We start from the raw sequence: 13291 nt of genomic DNA, 5'->3' as shown, positions 1-13291 counted from the left end.
TGCGGACAGTCCAGACAGATCGTTCCATACATGAAAAAACATAGGACATACATAAATACACAGTGTAAATACATAGACACAGGTAGCGAGCGAAGCATACGGAATGTAGTACTACTCGGTAGAGAAGCTATATAAAGAGATCAGTTCAGTCCATAAGATGGTCATTTAGGAGTCAGGTAACAGCCGGGAAGAAGCAGGGATAAGCATAGCAATCAAAGTGTCTACAAAAGGCTACAAATGCTAACTCTGTGGAATGGTCATCTGTGCAAATAGAGAATAAATAGCAATTGATATTGTTGAATTCTGTCCCACTATTTTGAGGTTCAGAGTTAACTATTGGATACCATTTCACCAGATTCATTAAGAGGTAATGATGACACTGGCATTTGCTGCAATCTGTAAATTGATGGGGCATTTTGGCTTTTCTTATTCCATTTCATTAGTCATGACCTATCTCTCACTTGTTGTCTATTATACAAGGCTAGTGTTCAGGTACAGCAAGTAATAGAATGCTATCACCTATTGTGAGGGGAATTTATTACTAAAATTGGGAGGCTATGCACAAGTTGCACAGGGCATTGGTGAGACACATCTGGACTATTGTATACATGTGAGGAATGTAGGATTTAAGATATATTGGACTATAAATATTTGGTGAAATAAGGGTTAAAAGCCTGGATTAGTGTGTTTGACTGCTGCAGTCATGCTTTGAGAATAATCTTGGTTTGAATGGCAACAAAGCTTTCAGGTGCCTGAGGTGCAATTAACCATTGTAAACCATTGTAAAAGCTTGGGCTAATGCAATTTTGTTTTGATTAAAGGGATTCCCTGGGGAATTAATTTGTTTTCAGCTTGGTGAGATGATGATATTGCTGGGTGGAGTTAAGGCATCAGGAATTTTGAGAACACATTTTTCAGTTGAGTTCTGATCTGGTTGAAGCTGTATGCACAGTGAAACAGTTCGGCTCTCATTAAGATAGTTAAAAGAGAGCAACTGTAATTAAAGCATTGTCTGAGGATAAGGGGGAGCTTTAACATACCAATTGAAAACAGCTTTTGAAGACATCCAGCCTAGGTTCCTGCAGGGGTTTGGACTGGAGTCAGATCTGTTCTATAAAGTAGTGTAAAATCTCTTTCTCAAAGAATAACTCTGTAAAGCAAGTATTATTCAGTGCCATTGGTATTCAGGGTATATTGAGAGCTGAGATGGTCTATTTTCTTGGTGTTTAAATGGGAATTAAGATAGCAAGTAAGGGTATTATATTCACTGTGTTGAGTAGTATTGTTTAAGGGATAATTGTAACCTATTTTACGGTGTGATGTTAAAGATTGTAATACTTTGTTAGTAATAAAGTTTTGTTTTAAAACACCATGGGCGAAATTCTCCCCCAACGGCGCAATGTCCGCCGACTGGCGCCCAAATCGGCGCCAATCAGACGGGCATCGCTCCGCCCCAAAGGTGCGGAATGCTCCGCATCTTTGGGGGCCGAGCCCCAACATCGAGGGGCTAGGCCGACGCCGGAGGGATTTCCGCCCCGCCAGCTGGCGGAAATAGCGTTTGTTGCCCCGCCAACTGGCGCGGAAACGCGGCGCATGCGCGGGAGCGTCAGCGGCCGCTGTCAGTTTCCCGGCGCATGCGCGGGAGCGTCAGCGGCCGCTGTCAGTTTCCCGCGCATGCGCAGTGGGGAGAGTCACTTCCGCCTCCGCCATGGTGGAGGCCGTGGCGGAGGCGGAAGGGAAAGAGTGCCCCCACGGCACAGGCCCGCCCGCGGATCGGTGGGCCCCGATCGTGGGCCAGGCCACCGTGGGGGCACCCCCCGGGGTCAGATCGCCCCGCGCCCCCCCCAGAACCCCAGAGCCCGCCCATGCCGCCTGGTCCCGCCGGTAAATACCAGGTTTAATTTACGCCGGCGGGACAGGCAATTTCTGGGCGGGACTTCGGCCCATCCGGGCCGGAGAATTGAGTGGGGGGTCCCGCCAACCGGTGCGGCCCGATTCCCGCCCCCGCCCAATCTCCGGTACCGGAGACTTCGGCGGGGGCGGGGGCGGGATTTCCGGCGGCCAACGGCCATTCTCCGACCTGGCGGGGGGTTGGAGAATGACGCCCCTGAACACTATTTCTTTGTGCAATCACTCCTTGAGCAAAGTATCCTTTCCTCACAGTCTTACAACATTAAAAATAAAATATTGGGGTTTCGGTTCAATATTATAGCCATTGTTGGGGTCTGGTCTGGGATCATAATATACAGAATTGGTTTGTTTATTTAAGGAAAGATGTAAATGCATTAGAAGCAGTTCAGAGAAGGTTTACTAGATAATACCATGAAAGGGCGGGTTGTCTTCTGAAGAAAGGTTGGAGATATAAGGATTGTATCTGCTAGATTTTCAAAGAGTAAGAGGCGACTTGATCAAAACCTTTAAGATCCTGAGGGGTATTGACAGAGTGGATGTGGAGTGGATCTTTCCTTTTGTTGGAGAATCTAGAACTAGAGTCACTTTTTAAAAATAAAGTGGTGCTCACTTAAGACAGAGAGGAGGATACTTTGTTTTCTCTGAAGCTTGTGCATCTCTGGAAATCTCTTCCTCAAAAAGCAGTGGAAGCAGAGTCTTTGAATGTTTTAAAGCAAAGTTAGATAGGATCTTGTTTAATAATGGAGTGACAGGTCATTGGGAATACGCAGGAATATGGGGTTGAGGTTACAATCAGATCAGTCACGATCTTATTGAATGGCAGAGCAGGCTCGAGGGGCTGAGTGGCCTACTCCTGCTCCAAATACGTACGTTAATATGTTTGCATGTACATTCTAATAGTATCATGCATTTGAATGTATTTTATAAGGTATTTTGTATTTTTTATCTCGTAAATGTGGTGGCATGAAAGTATATATAACATTACAAATAAACCATGAGGTTTATCATTTTTGTGATTTGGTTAGATTATAAGATAAAATTAGCAAATATTAAATTCCCACAGTATCAAATGCACTTTGTAGCATTAGACAAAGTTTTAAAAAATTTAAATTTAAAGTACCCAATTAATTTTTTCCAATTAAGGGGCAATTTAGCGTGGCCAATTCACCTACCCTGCACATCTTTGGGTTGTGGGGGCGAAACTCACGCAAACACGGGGAGAATGTGCAAACTCCACATCGACAGTGACCCAGAGCCGGGATCGAACCTGGGACCTCGGCACCATGAGACAGCAATGCTAACCACTGCGCCACCGTGCCGCCCTGCATTAGACAAAGTTAAAGAATCTCACCACATAGGAACATTAAAAAAAAACTTAACATTAGTAATTTATTTTTTAATGCATAAACAAATGTTTTTGGATCTATTTATTTAAAAGTTTGGAGTGAATGAATACTCAGCTCAAGGATTCGGGTTCAAATTAATGGGGCGCAGTTAACACATACTAAGTTGAATCATCAACGATTGTTAAATCATCACTGTATCCATGAATGTATGACTACTTGTTTATTTAATTCCCTCACAGTTGGTTTCAGTAATTATTATCTTACTGATATCATCAGCACTTATATTTAAACAAAATCTATTTAAAAATCAGCAAATTATAGAACAAATCAAAAGCCTGTTCTTTGTAGTTACTAAGTTTTAAAAAAGCTATAAGTGTTCATGCAAGATGTTAAAGCACTAATATATTGTGGAATATTCAGATGGAATGTGAAACTCAATTTTTAGTCCATTCCTTGATATTGTTTTCACTTTTTTAGTGACATTTGTACATTTACAAAAAATATATCTTTATTAGTAGGCTTACATTAACACTGCAATGAAGTCACTGTGAAAATCCCCTCGTCGCCACATTCCGGCGCCTGCTCGGGTACACGGATGGAGAATTCAGAATGTCCAAACTACCTAACAACGCATCTTTTGGGGCTTGTGGGAGGAAACCGGAGCACCTGGAGGAAACCCACGCAGACACGAGGAGAATGTGCAGACTCCGCACAGACTTTGACCCAAGCCAGGAATCGAACCTGGGATCCTGGCGCTGTGAAGCAACAGTGCTAACCACTGTGCTACCGTGCCACCTTTCTTTCTTAAACTGGAGGTGCCTTTGAAGAATTATCTTTTTAAAAATAAATTTAGAGCACCCAATTTATGTTTCCAATTAAGGGGCAATTTAGCATGGCCAAAACACCTAGACTGCACGTCTTTTTGGGTTGTGGGGGTGAGATCCATGCAGACACAGAGAGATTGGGCAAACATCACATGGACGGTGACCCGGGGGCCGTATCGAACCCGGGTCCTCGGCGCTGTGAGGCAGCAGTGCTAACCACTGCACCACCGTGCTGCTATATCTTGTTTGCATTGCTAACTCAGTGTTATCAAGTTGGCTCTATTTTTAAGGGTCAGACATTTGCATTCATTATGAAATCATGGAACACTGTTTTCCATTCTCAAGCTCACATAGGTGTCATTTCTAACAGTGTGAAGATACATTGGCCCATCATGGCAACACATCTTATAACAAATGTTAGTTATATGTGGAACTTCTGTCAGCCACAGCACAAAGTTGCAGAAACATTGAGGGATAGGAAGCCTATTCCCAAACATAACCAATCCAGCCCAGGGATATGTGTAGAGGCACTTCACAAGATTCTGCACAACACTGAAGTAATCTGTTGTCCTTCCTGAAAGACTCAAGACCTATCACTTAGCACTGTTCACTTTAACTCTGTGGCTGTATAATTTTCACTGCATTTGCCTGCAAGTGCGAATTGTGTGCTTTTGTATTAATGGGATGTGACTGTCATGGGTAAAGTCAGCACTATGCTACACATTCGCACTTGTGTACGCTGGCATGCACTCTCTTTGAAACCAGGCTTGAAGTGTAAATTCTGATACGAAAATAAGGAAAAAACTTTTCAGAAGACAACAGCGGGCAAACTTGTTTGTCATTTTGACCCTGTAAGTATATGCTGATGAAACTTGTATCAGAAGCACAAAGAGAGGAGGGAATGGCAGCTTATTATTGTCAAAACTGGTCCCCTAATGGAGTGACTGTCATTTTGAAATCCAATAATATCGCAGCATTTAAAAAAAAAACGTGAGCATGTAAATCCCCAGAAATTGAAATGTGTCTGCAGTAATTAGAAATGTACAAGGCTGCTTTTAGGAAGAAATTTAATAACTTTGTTGTTTATAAGATTCATAAAATCACATTAAACGAAAGTGTAGACATAATAACCCCATTGTGTTAAATAAATCTTCCCTAGTCAGCAGGACTGTCAGACCACACAAGTGTTAAAATGACATAAGGAGTAGGAATGCTGAACAAAGCTAAACACAATAAATGAGTTAAAGAAGCCTTTGACTGTGTACCTGTGTTTTAACAGGGTTAGTTTACTTTCTTATTTACAAATTATACTGCATCTCGTTGTTTCTAATCAACTAGATCATTGGTACAATGGTGTTTTTGTAAAAGCGATAACAGAACCCAAGAGCATAAGCTCATTTTTGCATTATCACATTTAAAGAAGAAATTTCATTGGTATGATGTCAAAAGATTTTTTTTTGTTATTAATACGTCATTCATAAGATGAAAAATTATGGAAAGAGGTAATTTGGCCTATCTTTCTGATAGCGTTTAAGGAAGTATGGAGCAAGTAGAGACATTGAACCCATGGAGTTTGTTTATTTCGTTGCTGTAGAATACACTGTTGTGATCACTACCCAATCACCTGAGGTAGCTAACTCATCCTGAGTAACCTTTAGGATGATAAAGGATCTGTGAAAACTGTCTTTGATGCTCAAAGGAAATCAAGCAAAATACTACATTTGCATCACAGCCTGGCATGGCAACTGCTCGGCCCAAGACCGGAAGAAACTACAGAGCGTCGTGAACACAGACCAGTCCATCACACAAACCCGCCTCCCATCCATTGACTCTGTCTACACCACCTGCTGCTTTGGGAAAGCGGGCAGCACAATCAAAGACTCATCCCACCTGGCTTACTCACTCTTCCAACTTCTTCCATCAGGTAGGAGATACAAAAATCTGAGTGCACGCACTAACAGATTCAAAAATAGCTTCTTCCCCACTGTTACCAGACTCCTAAATGACCCTCTGATGGACTTATGGACTGATCTGATCTCTTCACACTTCTTCTCTACTGAGTAGTGCAACACTCCCGTACGCTTCACCTGATGCCTGTGTCTATGTATTTACATTGTGTATTTTATGGGTGCCCTATTATGTTTTTTCTTTTCATGTACGGAATGATCTGTTTGAGCAGGATGCAGAACAATACTTTTCACAATACCTCAGTACATGTGACAATAAACAAATCCATTCCAATTTGTGATATCAAATTATGAGCTCCCAAATTATCAAGAAAATAAATCTCTTCCAGGTTTATGAAGATTATAGAGACAATATATAGGATATTACACCTAAATTACAATCTACATTATTCAACTGTGAAAAGTTGCATTCCACAAGTAACATTTTCACAACCCTGTTAGAAGTAGAACCAAGTGTCCCAAAGAGTAACTGATAACTACTCCCTGCATTTATCATTCTAATCTCAATTTAAACAAATATTTAACCAGCTGTTATTCAAAGAAAGCAACAAGCACTGTAAAACTGATCCCAATAGGAGTCTATTAATCTACTATTACTGTGGAACAAATCCTCAGTTTTCCATTTCACGATTGTCTTAATTACATATCCATGATTTCCAAATTTGTGATCTTATTTTAAGTTAAATAATGTAAATACAATCATCTTAGTTATGTACTTCCGTATGATGAAATCTAGATAACGTCCTCCTTTAGTCTTCTTTTTTTAAGTAAAGGGAAGTTAATTTGATTAGTTCTCTTTCATAGTTCAGATGTTTTAGTCCCCATATAATCCTTGTTGAATTCAAGATCCAATTCTCGACACAATTCCATTGCATCAATTTATTTATTTTTTAAAGTAGGGGAACTGAATTGCACTCAGTATTTCAATGGTAACTTTAACAATAAGTTATATGGGAATACAACAAGCAAATGCGTCTGAGCATTAATTTGGTTACAACGGTTTTAACATTGGCTAGATATTTTTAGCAGATGGTGATATTCTCTCCCTTCTGACTTTAGAAATGAACACCCATCAACTGTGTACATAACATATTATGTTTCCTGTACCAGCCTCCATAAGCTTATGAGTAATGTAGAAAGCAAACAGCCAGAACAAACCCTTGTGGAATTCCATTACTCACCATCCCCCCTCCCCCCACCCAAACAAGGCAAGCCCTATCCACTTGTTTGCTACTTCTTCTATATTGCAAATGGCAGTTATGACGATAATCTTTTCTTGCTACAGACATCTTTTCCTTAAGTTCTTTGCCTGAAGGCAGGTCCTTTGTAATTATTTGCTGAACCAAGGTAAAGTAGCATGATTATTTTACTGTGGGTAGGGTGAAGTGGCAGGCTCTGTGTTCATCTCAACTGGAATGGGGGTTGAACCCTGAGCCAAGCAATTCCCCAGAAACAATAAGAATTGACACAATTCCATCCCGGCCCTGGGTCACTGTCCATGTGGATTTTGCACATTCTCCCCATTTCTGCGTTTCACCTCCACAACCCAAAGATGAGCAGGTTAGGTGGACTGTCTACTCTAAATTGCCCCTTAATTGAAAAAAAAAAATATTGGGTACTCTAAATTTATAAAAAAAACAGAATTGACACAATTCCAACGTCAAAGATGTCTTGATGGCAGAATTGCCTTGTTTAATGTAATCCTGATGGAGAGGTCCCCTGTCACACCCTGCCCCTTGAACCACCTACACTTGCTCTCTGCTCCCTAAAATTATATTGATAGTCGTGAAAATATTTGAGCAACAGCATTTGTGGAGTTGCTATGGCTTGTGGAAAAGTGAAATTCCTTTTGATAAGAAATACTGGTTTGGAGTTTCTACCAAGTTGCAAATTGTGGGAGGAAAATTCACCCAAATGTGGCAAAGCCAACACAAAAAACTGGAAAATTAGTGGAATATAATAAGAACAAATTGAGTGCAATAAGCACAAAACTGGTCTTAGTGCAGTGGGTTAGCATTGCTGCCTCACAGCGCCGAGGACCCGGGTTCGATCCCAGCCCCGGATCTCTGACCATGTGGAGTTTGCACATTCTCCTCATGTCTGCGTGAGTCTCAGCCCCACAACCTAAAGATGTGCAGGGTAGGTGGATTGGCCATGCTAAATTGCCTCTTAATTGGAAAAATTAAGATTTTTTTTCCAGAGTTAATTAATTGCCAAGGTGATTTTCCACTAATTGTGTTAAGTTGCTGGCCTTCATGGAGACTTTAAAAAAATCAGCTGATTCTTTTGGGTACAAGGATACTAGTAGACATGTTTCAAAAGATTTTGGATTATATGTATTTAATTTAAGGACCGACTACTATCTCCCAATATACCTAGCAAACGGTTCTTTGGTTTTTTAAAAGTCATTTAAAATTGAGGTACTCATCAGCGGTGGACTATTCACTGATTAAATGCTTATCTTTTTTATGATAGACCATTTGCAGCTGTACTAAACAAGCTGCACCAAGTTACCAATTTAAAAAAAAAATTTAGAATACCTAATTCATTTTTTCCAATTAAGGGGCAATTTAGCATGGTCAATCCACCTAGCCTGGAATTTGGGATTCATGCTATCGAAACATTTTGAGCAGAAATTCAAAGAAAATAACACACTTGTGCAATTTTGGTTCTATGATCCAAATCAATGATTATGACAAAGTGAAGGTTTATTCCACCATGCTGAACAACAAGAACTGGATGAAATTCCTTCTGAACGCTTGCAGATTAGGAACTGCTGAACCAACGGCTTCAGCCAAATGTGGGTTCAGCCAAGAAACCTTTTCTTGCCAATTGGCCAGATCATGGGCCTAAACATTATTCACGCACCTGTCTGAATTTGGTACTAGTTGTTACACTGAATGCTGAAAAATTTAAGCTAGCTGGGCTCTGAAAAGAAATCTGACCCATAAAACAATCACCATCAGCTAGAGTGGTGGAATACATTATGTGCGTACATATATGTGTAGTGCATGCATGTAGTTCTTAAAATGTATTTAGTGAATGGAGTTAAGACTGAAGAAGTAGTAATTTGAGCCTTAGTAACTCAAGATCAACTGATTTATGCCTTTCAGTGAAAGGGGCACTGTTATCATTAGCATCCCTGGTTTTGATAAACCAGTATATCCAACATGATAAAAATACTTACCATTTAAAAAAAACCTGTGTTCTTTTTAATTATCACTTTTTTAAAGAGCAAAACAATAATAGGGGCACAGTGGCTATTGTATAAAATCTGGCGCATAAGATTCATTTTTATTCATGCTTTCAGATTCTATAAATAGCGAACAGCAGCATATTTGAGTATTGAGACAACAATCAGAAAATAGAAGATGAAATATACACCATATTTTTTTTCTAAGGTAATATATTGGGGAAACTTCAATTGTTAATGAATTTCTAGACAATATTAGTAAAAGTAACAGACTGGAACAACATTTTTGGATATACAGAAAATAAGCTCGGGTTAAAATAACAACCAGCAGCAGCAGTTGTAGACTGCAGAGTCCTTGTGCAATATTATACTGTGAGGAAGTAGAAAGTTCACCTTCATGTTAGTGGGCCTTGGGCTTTCTGGATGTCAGCTGTTACTACAGTCAATGTCAGTGATCATTTAATTTGCATGATAAGTTATTTGGTCAAGTGAATATACCCCAAATGTCTTAAAAGTGCTATAACTGAAAATGTGGAGCCGAATGAATGTAGACAGATTGCACTGTAAAGAGATCTCATTGTTTAACATTGACTCTACTGTGCTATTTGTTCGAAAAGTAAAATATCTAATTGTGCCTTAGACCTCAACCACATTATAATGGGAACCCATGGAGCACAAATAATTTTGAAAATATTCAATATAAGTTTAATTTTAAAATATATTTTCCCATTCTACTTTTATTAACAAACGAGATGCAGAATTACATAAAATACACAGTCAGTAAAGAAACATGGGCTCGACTAGCCTGGACTGGTGCTTATGCCCCATGTGTCTCCTCCTATTTCATCTGTCTCATCTCAGTTTCAACATAGCTTTCTATTCTCTTTCCTCTTACGTACTCATCTAGTTTATTTTTGAAAGAATATAAACATTTTACGTCAATTACTTCCAGTGACACTTTATTAGTCTCTGAATAAAAAAATCTCTTTATTTATAGTGGGCGGCACGGTAGCACTGCTGCCTCACAATGGCAGGGACCCGTGTTCAATTGGGTGACTGTCTGTGTGGAGTTTGCATTTTCTTCCCGTGTCTGCGTGGGTTTTCTCCAAGTGCTCCGGTTTCCTCCCACAGTCCAAAGGTGTGCAGGTTAGGTGGATTGGCCATGCTAAATTGCCCCTTAGTGTCCAGAGATGTGCAGATTAGGTTGTGGGAATAAGGTGGGGTGGACAGGGGCGTGGACATGTTCGCAGTTCTCATTTGAACGATCAGTGCATACTTAATGGGCCAAATGACCTCCTTCTGCACTGTCGGGATTGTATGATTCCCAGTTGGATCAATTAGTAATTAACTTGCATTTATGGTCCCACATTTTGGATTCTCCCAGAACAATATAATCTGAGAGGATAGACTGACAAACTATGTGCTTTCAAGTTTACGTATGTTATGTGCAAGAGAATGTGAGAGAAAATAACTTAGGGGTAATAATTTTTTTTTTGCCTTTCCTGTCACAACTTTTTGACAGGATGGTTGCAAGTAGACACTCACCATATGCAAGTGTATGTCTTCTGGTTGGAATAATTAAGTCTTAAATCCATGTCACAATATTACCTTTACTTTGGCTCTATTAAAAACATAAAAGAGAAATGTCAGAGGATCTCAGTGCATACCCAGCCTTCTCTAGCTAAATTTTTATTACTGAAAAATGTACAGAGGGTGCAATAAATAATCTGTATAAGTGAGGCTGATTGGATGGTACATAAGTAATGAAGTGGAGATATATTAAGATTGATCTCCGAGTGAAATATTTTCCCCAATCTAGCAATGATATATTTAGAAATTACTTCCTAACAGAGTAAACTTGAATTATAACGGTAGCATTGTGGATAGCACAATTGCTTCACAGCTCCAGGGTCCCTGGTTCGATTCCGGCTTGGGTCACTGTCTGTGCGGAGTCTGTACATCCTCCCCGTGTGTGCGTGGGTTTCCTCCGAGTGCTCCGGTTTCCTCCCACAGTCCAAAGATGTGCAGGTTAGGTGGATTGGCCATGATAAATTGCCCTTAGTGTCCAAAATTGCCCTTAGTGTTGGGTGGGGTTACTGGGTTATGGGGATAGGGTGGAGGTGTTGACCTTGGGCAGGGTGCTCTTTCCAAGAGCCGGTGCAGACTCGATGGGCCGAATGGCCTCCTTTTGCACTGTACATTCTATGATAATCTATGATAACAAGAACAATTGTACAGATTTCTGTGTAATGCATCAATTTTCTCAATGCAATATTTTATAATTGAATACAGCATTTTTATTGAGGTTTTAGAATTAGTCACATGACGTTATTAAAATTATTTCATTGATAGGATCAAACAACATCTTTATGAGGAAGCAATGCAACATTGGAACATAAATGCACCATGCTAGAGTGACAGGATCCGGATTCATGTACATGATTCTCTACAATGGCAACTTGTAGACCTCATCTCTGCCTTTATCACCTTTAAACTTGACTATTCCAATACACTCCTGCCTAACCTCCAACCCTGCATCCTCTGTAAACTTAAGGCCACACAAATCTCTGCTGCTCATATTCTAACATCCACCAAATACATTTCACTGTCACCCCGATGCTCGATGCCTTACAGTGGTTCTCATTTTGTCAGTGCCTCAATTATAAAATTCTCATCCTGGTTTTCAAATCTTCCATGGTGTCAGGTCTCCTTGACTCTGCAACACCTTTCAGCTATATAACCATGCAAGATCTCTGTTCCTCCAGTTCCACCTTCATACACATCTCCAATTTACATCACTACAATATTAGCAGCTGTGCCATCATTTGATTTAACCTCTGTAATTTCCTCCCTAAACCTCTCGACCTCTATTGCTTTCCTTTAAGAGGCCCCTGAAAAACAAACTTTTGGCCACCTGTCCTAATATCGATGTCACGGTGGCACAGTGGCTGACACTGCTGCCTCACAGCTCCTGGGATCCGGGTTCAATTCCGGCCTCGGGTGACTGTGTGGAGTTTTTTCCCCGTGTCTGCTTCCTTCAGGTGCTCCGGTTTCCTCCCACAGTCCAAAGATGTGCAGATTAAGTGGATTGGCCATGCTAAATTGCCCCTTAGTGTCCAAAAGGTTAGGTCGAGTTATGGGGATAGGGTGGAGGCATGGGGTTAAATAGGTGCTCTTTCCAAGGGCCGGTGCAGACTCGATGGGCTGAATGGCCTTATTCTGCACTGTAAATTCTATGATTGTAGAATAGCTCCTTGTCTGCTGAGTCAAATTTGGTTTGATAATGCTCTTCTGAAGCATATTGGGATATTTTTACTATGAGAAAGGTACTAAAGCAAGTTATTGTAGCAGGTAGACGTTGAGCAAAGACAAGGACCTTCCTCAGATCTACATTCAACACCAGGGGTAATAAACTATTACACATCATCTAGAAGGTGGCTTTGCAGTAACATCTTCAGAGGAGACTTTTGACGAGGAAATGGCAGATAGAGTGAGAGAAATAAAATATTCTATAAAAACAATGACAGATAAAGATAAATTGAAGGGTAATGAGTTGGAACAAGGATGGTTATAAAATATGCAATGTGATACCAATATGAAAATACATACTTGCTAATCTAGTTTTTAAAAAAGCTTTGTGTATAATCAAATATTTAATGCTATTTCTGCTGCACAATAAGATTTTATTCTAAATTTGATGTTTTATTGGCTTGCTATACTTACTGAAGTGCAGGATGTTGGTTTAGGGCAATGAAAAACTTTTCATACAAATGTCAACATCAAGCACACCCAGGTTAACTATAGCACAGTCATATATAAAGCCCCAACAATGTCTATAGAAATAGTTACTATGTGTAGTGACATTACAAATGCATTGAAAAAGAATCTCTTTACAAGGTTGGTACACATAGAAACCAGAGCTACTGTTCCTTCAATGTGCCCTAAACTCAAATTAGAAAACGCCCATCCTACTGAACCAGTGTAGCATTTCTATATCCTCCATTAAGCAGCTTTGCGATTGATCCGGCCAATTTAATTGCAGTTTAGGCA

At 40.1% G+C, this 13291-nt stretch overlaps 1 protein-coding gene across 4 annotated transcripts in view; it reads right to left on the bottom strand.

The window, feature by feature from the left end:
- Positions 1 to 13291, bottom strand: part of pitx1 (paired-like homeodomain 1) — a 47342-nt gene that overhangs the window by 26327 nt on the left and 7724 nt on the right. For 2 of the 4 annotated variants that reach the window (XM_072512383.1, XM_072512382.1), the window contains exon 3: positions 10787 to 10862. The exons of the other annotated variants lie outside the window; for them this stretch is intronic. The gene's annotated coding sequence lies outside the window, so the exon portion shown is untranslated. The remainder of the gene's footprint in view (positions 1 to 10786; positions 10863 to 13291) is intronic. 4 annotated transcript variants of the gene reach the window in all.

This window comes from Scyliorhinus torazame, chromosome 7 (assembly GCF_047496885.1).
Source record: "Scyliorhinus torazame isolate Kashiwa2021f chromosome 7, sScyTor2.1, whole genome shotgun sequence".
In the NCBI taxonomy this organism is placed as follows: domain Eukaryota; kingdom Metazoa; phylum Chordata; class Chondrichthyes; order Carcharhiniformes; family Scyliorhinidae; genus Scyliorhinus; species Scyliorhinus torazame.
The sequence above is the reverse complement of the archived record's forward strand: the minus strand, read 5'-3'. Positions and strand labels throughout refer to the sequence as shown.